Here is a 10,133-nt window from a genome sequence, read left to right as displayed (position 1 = left end):
CCCCAGCCCCGGGGAAGGGCGACAACCCGCCCGGGCCGCGCCCGGGGAGCCGCCGGGGCCCGCTCCCCCCGGGGCGGCCACCGAGGACGGACTGTGACTCGGGCCGGCGCTGCCGAGGCAGGAGGCGAGGGGGAAGGAACCAGGGAAAAGAGGGAGGAGATTGGGAAAGACGATTTTTCTTTGTCGGCCGCCCTCCCCTCCCTGCCCCTGCCCCCGCCTCTGCCCCTTCTCCCCTCTCCTCCTCCGGCCCGCGGCTCCTGGCCGCCCTGCCCTCCCCGCCCGGCTCGGCGCGGCGCGGCGGCTCGGCGGCCGGGGGGGGGGGGCGGCAGCGGCCCCCTCCCGCACACGGCGCGCACACGCACTCACACTCACACCCACCCCACTAATTTTAAACCAGCTCAATCAGTGAGTCATTAAAGGCTCCCGACCCCCTCCCCCAGCGCGCCCTCGCCCCGCTCCTGAATTTGCATCAGCGGAAAAGAAAGAAATCACCCCCACCCACCCCCCGCCGGGCTGCCCCCCCCCCGCCCGCCCCCAGCCCGTGCCCGCCGTGCCCGCCGCCCGGGCTGCCCGCCCGCGCCCCTCCGAAGACACTGTGAACTTTGTCTCCGCGGGGCCCCGCGCGGGGACGGCACGAACTGTTTATCCCCCCCTTCCCCGAGTCCATTAAACAGCCACCCACCCCCACCCCCCAAAAAAACACAGCCTGAGCCAATAGCTCTCCGGGCTGAAACCTAATAGCCTGCTTTGGGCAACTCGCTATTTAATTTGCTCCTCTTTCTCTTCTGTCTGGAGAGGGAGCCCCCCCTTCCCGGCCCCCCCGCCCCTAGACCCCCCTCCCTCGTTTTCCCCTCCCCGAAGGAAAGAGGCAGAGGAAGGAGGTTGTGTGTTTTTTTTTTCCTTGAAATTTTTATCACAAAATTATAATACACTCAAAGGGAAACTCACCGTCATGAAAAAGCAGTGCCTTGTCAACGGGGTTTCTGCGCCATCACATCAGGGGCTGGCAGGCGGCGGCGGCGGCGGCGGCGGCAGGGGGAGCGGGGGAGCGACGGGAGCAGGAGTTCCCAGCCAGAGGAGCGAGCGAGGAGCGAGCGAGGAGCGAGCCTACCCCCAGCAGCACACACTGCCTGCGCTCACACGCACCAGCCCCGCACCAGCCCCAGCCCCGCACCAGCCCGTGCCCCGCACGGCCCCAGCCCCGCATCAGCCCTGCTCCGCTCGCCCTCTCCCTCCGGCCTTCATCTTAGGCTCTTCTCCCGGGGAAAGAGCGGGGCTTCCCCCCCACTCCCCCCCCCACGCGCCGCCGCCGCCACCTGAAAACTTCGGGCCTCACCTACAAAACGTGTCGACCTGACGGTTTATTTATTTTGACGGTTTATTTATTTTTAATTTATTTAAAAGGGGGGGGGGCGCGCTACCACTGTTGCATTGTCTCACTCCTGCCCTTGATTCTTTTTCAACTTCAAAAGTTCATTGCTTTGGTCGAGAAACATAGTTGTCTCTTGAGAGAGAGATCCACAGACTCCTCTTCCTGTGCCAGCACACCACCCAACCCCACCTTGAAGAGGGAGCAGGGGCTGGGGATTCAGATGGGCAGCCAGCCTCCTTGCTGTTCTACGCCTCAGTTTTTCCCCTTCAGAAAACAATTATCCTTTACTTAATTACACAGGAGATAACCGATTCGTTACAACTTTTTAAGCTGTTAAGAGCTCCCGAGCTCTGAACTTGAATTCCTAGTTTTCATTTGAAAACCACTAGGAAAGCTGACACTGAAACCCTTTATGTCAACATTAAAAAAAAAAAAAACGGTGAAGACCAAAATGTGGAGTTAGGAAGACTTGTCGAAGAGGAAGTCACATATAAAGCTCATGCCTTCTGTGTCTTTTGCTCCCGAATCAGTTTAAAAAAATAAACAAAAAACTAACAGGGTTACGACTCAAAAAAATATTTGAATGGTTAGTTGACCACTGCCACAGATTTAGTCAAATGTATACTTGTCTGTCCAAATGTTCACCTATATTCACATCATTGATACATACTTAAAAATGTCTTTTTTTTTAATTTTTATAGAACAAATGTTTTTTCTTCGATACACCTGACATCTCCTGAGAATTCCAGTTACTTTGCTTTGTAATCTACAATAACTAGGTCCTTTTCCACCTGACTCTTGAATGGCTAGGAAAAGAAATGTTTTCAGAATTATAGAGATTTGAGGAAAAAGAAATTTAGGCCATGTCTTGTGTGCTTAGTCTTTTACTTTTTGATGTATAATTACAGTTGGAACAATCCAAAGACAAATTTAACGGTAATGTAGGACATTTAAATATGTCATAGCAGGACAAAAGATTTTTCCCTTTTGTTGCCTGGAATAGAGAACTCATTTCTTCCAAACCTTTGGTGAACTTTAGGAAGTGTGACCTATACTTTGATTTTTTTAATAAATACAATTGAAGACAGGTTATACTCCAACCACTCTTATAAAGAGAAACAAAAAGATTTTAAAGGATAAATATACATAGCAACCTTAAGGAACCTATCCTTATGATTACATAAGATAGATCTAGAGGGAAGAAAGTGTCAAAAAACTAGTCACAAACAAGAAACATTCTTCCAAAATCATTTTTTTGGTAACCACAGAATTGACATTAAATTTGATACTTATAAATATATAAGGTATACTTCTCAAGAATCTGTGCTTCATTCAGGCATTGCCTTTTTCAGAATTGCCTTTTTTTCAGACTGTCTATAAATTAAATATTTTTCCATATCTGCACTTTGTCCAAACAGCTTTCTAACTGGTTTGGGGAAAATTTTAACTTTTTTTCTTAGTACTCCATGTATCGAATAGTCTACATAAATACATAACAGAAGTTATGGATTATTCACTGAAATTAGAATATAATAAATTTTACAGCTATTACTCTAGAATTTAACATTAAAACTAATGTTTCAGAAATACATCTTCCCATAACAGCTACTCCCACAAAAAAGCCAAATCCTAAAATAAGACTCAGAGGTTTATAAGAAATCTAAAGTAAGGTAATTTATGACCACTATTCTAAGAACACTTAAGATTTTTAGTAACAAACATGGGTAGGAGACTGACTTCTGTGGGGAGGTGGGGGGAGGGAAGCCAGATTAGGGCAAAAATTGTAAAATTCAAAATAAATAAAATCTAAAAAAAATGGGTAGAATAGTGAAAAGAGAACTGGATTACAAGCCAGAAGATTTATGGATGGGATCTTTGAGATAAATTAGTCAGAAACATAGATTTCTGAGAATTCAGAAAGGGACCTCAACAACTACCTAATCTAACCCACACTCCCAAAAACTCCCATTATAATATATCCCACAAAGTGGGATAACTTGCCTTTACTTGAAGTTCATTAACAAAGTGACCCCATCAGTAGCCACAGCAGTTCATTCAACTAACACCCTTAAAGATGAGGCAAGTGAAGTCCAAGAGAAAGGTTAAGTACTTTGTCCCAAATCACCCAGATATTAAGAAAAAGAACTGTCATGAAGCCCAGAGCTCTGATTCAAAATCTAGTGCCTTTTGCCACTGGAAGGGGGTCTATCATTAACTATACTGTTATTTGGAACAAATCACCCATCACCTCTGAGTTTTGTTTCCCATCTACTTGAACAATTCCACCTCCTAACAAGGTGGTTGTGAGGGGAAGTCAACTTGAAAACTGAAAACTAATAATAGTTAATAGATGATAAGAGTAGAATAGATTGATATTTTAAGTGACCCTAGTCCATGATGAAAAGCTGAGAAGATACCTAAACAATCAAATTCAATCCTAGGTCTTAGTGTGAAAAGCATTTTAATGAAATAAAATGATGCCAGATAGGAAGTCTATTCCAACTGGTTAGGATATTTCATCCCTCCCTCTTAGTGAAATATAAAAGCATCAAGTTACTTAGAATCAAAGAAATCCAGAAATTTGAGCAAGTGCGATGATATCCAGCATTCCCCAGAGGAAAAACCTTCTAGGGGCAAGAAGGGGGGTGGGGGAGACTTTGGTCTGGTGTTTTCTTACTGCCTTATGGCTGGCCAGTTTCTCAGAATAAGTCACTCACCAATATTTAAAATAAGGGACTTGGCTCTACCAGATAAAAGTTGGTTGGATTCAGAAAACTATGTAATTTCAAATACTAGATTACTGTATCCTGTTTTGTCTATATGTCTCTCTTTTTTTTAAAGATTTTTCAAGGCAATGGGGTTAAGTGGCTTGCCCAAGGCCACACCGCTAGGTAATTATTAAGTGTCTGAAGTCCGATTTGAACCCAGGTACTCCTGACTCCAAGGCAGGTGCTCGATTCACTGTGCCACCTAGTCACCCCTATCTATATGTCTCTTAAGAAAATATCAGTCCAAAGTTCACGAAACAAAAGTCAAAGTGACTTTATTCTCTCCACACTTTCCATTTGAATGAATGATTGGTCAGAGGGGGAAATAAAGAGATGAAATAATATGAATAAAGCAATGTTTTCTAAATGCAAGGAATTTTCAGATTTGTCAATCAAGATTGTATCTGAATAATTAACCAAGCCTAGAAGTTGCTAAAAGCACAAAGATTCTGGAAATAAAATAAATGTAATCTTAACCTGGGCATCAAATTTTTTAAGTCAGTGAAAGAACTTTTCTTTGAGCTATCAAAGAAAGGAATATGCAACTTTGACAGATATATAAGGTCTTTTGGGCTGGGGAGGGGGGGAAGTGGTTGAATATAAATGCCATTGCTAACTTATCTATTTTATCGTGATAAACATTTTTATAAAAATGATCATGATAAAGATGAACATAAACATTTTTAATTATCACTGAGTGACTATGACTATTCTAAAGGGAAGTTAGGTCTTTTTTCAAGTTGATGATTCTACTTGGATAGCATTATAAAAAAATGATATCAGTAAAACATTAAAAACAAATATTGGCTCTTCTGTATGCTAAGTTGAGAAATATTCAAGCTATTAAAAAATTATTCAGTGCTAGGATAGACGATACTCCCTAGATCTCCCTCCACTCCTCCTACCTGACACATCTATCCTGTTTTTCCACTGAAGGAAGGAAGGATAGCCATTATCCAGGGGGACGCCACCGTGGCTATCTGCCTCCTTGAAGTCTGGCTCAGCTGCTCATCTTTCATCAGTTTCAAATTCTGAATGACTTCTTGCCCCACTTATAATAAAAAGTAAGTCTACTTGGTTATATAATAACCAAGGATAAACTTGTTGGTATCAAGGAAACAGGACAGACATAAGCCACATCATATCTGACTAATATACTTCATTTCATCTGTCTCCATGACCTAAGTGGACTGGTCCACACTCAGTATGATTGACTAGTTATACAATCAGGGCTCCAAATATCTAATTAAGCTTTCCAACAAAGACTAATCTATAAAGGAAAGACTTTGAGAGGAAACAACAGGATATATTTTTGAGCCTATCATTTTTTTCTGAATTCTCCCATTGCCTTGGGCAGAACTATAGAGCTCAGCTCCCCTTCCCCCACCATACTTCCCTCTTCCACCCCCAATCTTCCAAGAGAATGGGGATGTCACTTCCTATACTTTCTGTACAACACCTCCACCAGCCTCTCAAAGCCCTTCATGATCTGGATCTGTTCAATCCATTTACCAATTGGCAACAAATCCTACCATAATTTTCACTTTTCCCAACATACCTCTTCTGCTGTAATCTGGTTGGTTTCCTTACTGTCTCAGAAGCACATCATGTTTATCATACCAGTTTCTGGGCTCTCATTTATGCTATTTTCCCTCTTGGAATACCCTTCCCTCTCTTTTCTAATTCTAGCAATTCAGCAACGTCTAGATGCCAGTCTTATTTTCAAGAAAGTTTATAATAGCCCTCAACTAAACTCTCTCTTCTCTGAACTCCTATCCCATATGACAGATGCTATTTGGTGTTCTCTATAACTGTTCAGCAGTATTAGACCCTCCAGCTGAATCAATAAGCATACTTATATGTATCTGTTCTAACAGTGCCCAGAACTATGCCATGAATAAGGAGATCCTGAATTCTTACCTGAGATAGCTAGATGATACAGTGGAAAATGTTGGATTTAGAGTCAGGAAGATTTAAGTACAAATCTAACTTCAAATACAAATAAAATCCTGGAGAAACTGATCCTCTTAAGAGAAATTAAGGAGGAAAATAAGTGCTTTTTAAAGATATCTAAAGGGTTGAAAAGACATTAGATTTTTTTCTATTTGACTCAAGAAGGCAGAACTCTTAAAGGGTGAAAGAGGACAACAGAATTTCTCTCACTATAAGGAAGAACTCAACACTGAGAGGGATCCTTAAATGGAGTGATTGGCCATTACTAGAAGCCATCACTGTTAGAAACAGGGAAATAGCATGTTTTAATGGGAAGAACATGGCCTCAGGAGTCAGAGGACTTGGGATCAAATCCATCTTTTATTTTTACTACCTGTATGACTTTGGCCAAGTCACATACCCTCTTTTAAAAAAAAATTGTTTTTAATTATTTATTTTCATATTGCTACCTTGTCTTGTAAAAGTAAACATAATCCCCTTTCTCCCCCACAAAGCTAGAGAAACCTCAAGAAAAATAGTGAAAGAAAAAAAATGTTCTTCAGCCTGTGTTCAGATACCACTGGCTCTGTCTCTGGGATGGATCGAATTCTTTATCATAAGTCCATCAGAGATGTTGTTTTAATATTTTTTCCCATGGCTGCTATTGCTAACTGTATTTCCTTCCATTCTATTCCTTCCCACTCCCATTTATTCTATTTTCTCCCTCCTTTCATCCTATCCTTAAAAGTGTGTTGCATCTGACTTCCCTCTCTTCTATCACCTGTACCCCCCTTTCCCTCCCTTTTTTCACTTTCTCCCATTCCTTTCCTCTCCTTTTTCCTCTCATATAACCTCTTTGAGCCTCAGTTTTCTCATCTGTAAAATAGGAAGCTTGGATTAGATGACTTCTGAGGTCCCTTCCCACTTTATGACTCTGTGATTCAAAGAATGGAAAATACTTCCTACTTACTGAATATTCTGTTGTTATATAAAACTAAGAACTAGATAATTATATCAGAACATTTAAAAAATCTAAATGTTTTAATTTAATTTTAAAAATCTAATTGTTATATTAAGACATATATACAAAAGTATGTATAAATGCACATATATATGTGGTCTCTTAAACCACAAGTTATAAAGTATAAGGTTACTTTCATTACACTATATATAAAACCATAATTTAATATTTATATTACAATATCAAGAAAGCTCATGCTCTTCCATCCCTTGACCATTCTTTTGCCTTGCCCTTTTCACCACCTGCCTCCTACCCCTGCCACCCAACTTTCCACATGCTAGATCACAGCTCAGTGAATTGTAATCTTTCTAAAAGGGTATTTGGGTTGACTGCATTTTTGTTCCACTCTATAGCTTCAAGACTTCCCAGACCAAAAGCAAGGCCTAGCAAGTGGTAGGGGCTTAATAAGTGCTCATTCTTTTGTCCCAAAACACTATTCCCCTATATGTATTATCTCCCCCTACTAGAATATAAGTTTCTTGTACTTCATCCTCAAAAAGAAACATAATACCTAGAACAAAGCAGGAACTTTAGCAAATGCTTGTTGACTGATTGAAAAAGCATTTATTAAGTCATTATTTTGTACTAGGTACTTGGTGGGGGTGGGCTGGGGAGTTGCAAAGAGAGAGCAAAAACAGTCCTTATTTTCTGGTAATTTTACATTCTACTGAGGGACATCAAAATTACAATCAATCTAATAAACATTTATCAAGCACCAATGTTATGACAGGCATAGAATTCAAAAAGAGGCAAAAATAGTCCTTGCCCTCAGGGAGCTGACAATCTAATAGGGGAGATGACACGCAAAAAAATATCCATGAATCAGTCACTACAACTCTACTACTACTCTAAGGAAAGTAGGAGGGATAGGAAAGAATTTAGGGGAAAGATAATGAGTTCCATTTTGGACATATTGAGGTGTTTACTAGATACCCAGTTTGAAATTTCTGAAAGGCAGTTGGAAATTTGAGACTGGAGGTCAACAGAAAAAATGAGGCAATATAAGTAAATTTGAGAATTATCAGCATGATCATTCAATCCATGAGAGCTGATGAGATCATCAAGTAGTATAGATAGAGAAGAGAAAAAGGTCCAGGACAGAAACCTGAAAGGATTCCTATGGTTAGAAAGTGTGATCTGGAGGAAGAAACTGCTATGGAAATAGAAGTGATCAAATAGATAGGAGGAAAATCAGGAAAGAAAGGTGGTATCCTAGAGAGAAGAGAGTATCAAGGAGAAAAGAGTGATCAGCTGTGTCAAAGGGCTAAAGAGAGGTTAAGGAGAATAAGGAAGGTCATTGGGTTAGGCAATAAAAGATCATTAGCAACTTTGGAGAGAGAAGTTACATAGCTATATATACAAGACACATTCAGACGTTATAGAAGGAAGTCTTTAGAAGGAAAGCAGTAGTTGTTGAGGAAACCTGGCTAAAGCTGAGTCTTAAAAGGAATCCAGGGATTTTAATCAGTGGAAGTGAGGATAATAGAATGGTCTATTCTAGGCATGGGGATGATTAGTGCAAAGAACAGTGTCAAAGGTCGGAGGGGTCAGGAAGGACAAGGATTGAAAAAAAGGCCATTGGATTTGGTAATTAAGAAGTCATTGATAATTCTGAATAATTATACATTACAAAAAACTGTCTTTAGTGTTGTCATTTCAGTTATGTCTGTCTCTTCATGACCCTATTTGGGGTTCTCTTGGCAAAGATACTGATATAAGTTTGCCAGTTTCTTCTCTAGCTCATTTTACAAATAAGAAAAACTAAGGCAAATAAGGACTTGTGCAAGGTCACAAAGCTAGTAAGTGTCTAAGGTCAGATTTGGCTCCTGGACCAGCACTGTGCCACCATGATGCCCTATAATAGTAATAACTAACATTTATATAGCATCTATTATATTCTAGGTCCTATGCTAAGTTCTTCACAATTATCTAATTTGATCCTTACAACAATGCTTCAAGATAGGTGTTATTATGATTCCCATTTTAAAGATAAAGAAACTGGAACAAAAAGGTTAAGTGACTTGCTCAGGGTCACACAGTACATGTTTAAGGTCAAATTTGAACCCAAGACTTCTGGACTCTAAGCCCAATGGCACCTAGCTGCCAAATGGATTCTTTTATTCTTGAATGCAAATCACATTCAAAAACTCAAGATTGCCTCCATGCTCCAACAACAGTGTAGTTTCACATCACATTCTCAATTCCTTACTCTCATTCACATTCCACAACCAATAATTTGCCAAGTCTTGCCAGTTTTATTTCTTCATCTCTTATCATCCATCCTCTTTACTAATTCTACAACTACTTTTATCCAGCCCCTCATCACCTCTTATCTAGATGATTGCAAGCAATCCTTATTGGTCTCCTTCCATTCAACTTATCCCCTCTTCAAAACTGCCTAAGAGAAATTGTTAAAACCATGTCACTCCACTGCTGGAAAAATTCCAGTGACTCTCCCTTGTCTTTAGGATAAAATACAAGTTCCTCTGGCATTTCACGTCCTTCACAACCTGAACCCAGTCTATCTCTCAAGATTGAATACACATCTCTCCCCCTCATACCCTTGGTAGAGTCCCATTCCTGGAATCGTCTCTTTACTCCTACATTTTGAAACTCCTAATTTCATTCATGGCTCAGTTCAAGTGCCACCCTCTACAAGAAATCTCTCCTGATTCTCCCAGTTTTTAGGGCTCCCTCTCCCAAATTAGTGTATATTTTCTATATATCTTATTTTTATGTAACTATGAACATGTTGTTTGTATCCCTCTGGAAGAATGAGACCATCTTGAGGGATGGAACTTTTGTCTTGGTATCATCTTCATGGCTTAGTACATTGAAGGCTTAATAAAGGCTTGTTGATTGACAGCTTGCTTGATGATAATGATAATGATTGTCCTTCATTCTGGAAGAAGATATGACATCAGGGAGGTGATATCATGACAAGCATATGAATTGGATTTGAATGAAGGGGTGCTGTGCCAAGTCACTAGCCTCACTTTCTCCTCCAGAGCCATCTGGATCCAATGACCAGATATGAATG

General features: G+C 40.8%; 1 protein-coding gene across 4 annotated transcripts in view; it reads right to left on the bottom strand.

The window, feature by feature from the left end:
- BICRAL (BICRA like chromatin remodeling complex associated protein) overlaps positions 1-10,133 on the bottom strand; it is a 101,796-nt gene that overhangs the window by 74,091 nt on the left and 17,572 nt on the right. The window contains exon 1 of one of the 4 annotated variants that reach the window (XM_074236973.1): positions 949-1,019. The exons of the other annotated variants lie outside the window; for them this stretch is intronic. The gene's annotated coding sequence lies outside the window, so the exon portion shown is untranslated. Of the gene's footprint in view, positions 1-948; positions 1,020-10,133 lie in introns of those variants that run through there. 4 annotated transcript variants of the gene reach the window in all.

This window comes from Macrotis lagotis, chromosome 5 (genome assembly GCF_037893015.1).
Source record: "Macrotis lagotis isolate mMagLag1 chromosome 5, bilby.v1.9.chrom.fasta, whole genome shotgun sequence".
NCBI lineage: Eukaryota > Metazoa > Chordata > Mammalia > Peramelemorphia > Peramelidae > Macrotis > Macrotis lagotis.
Note: the sequence above shows the minus strand (reverse complement) of the source record. Positions and strands in the feature narration are given on the sequence as shown.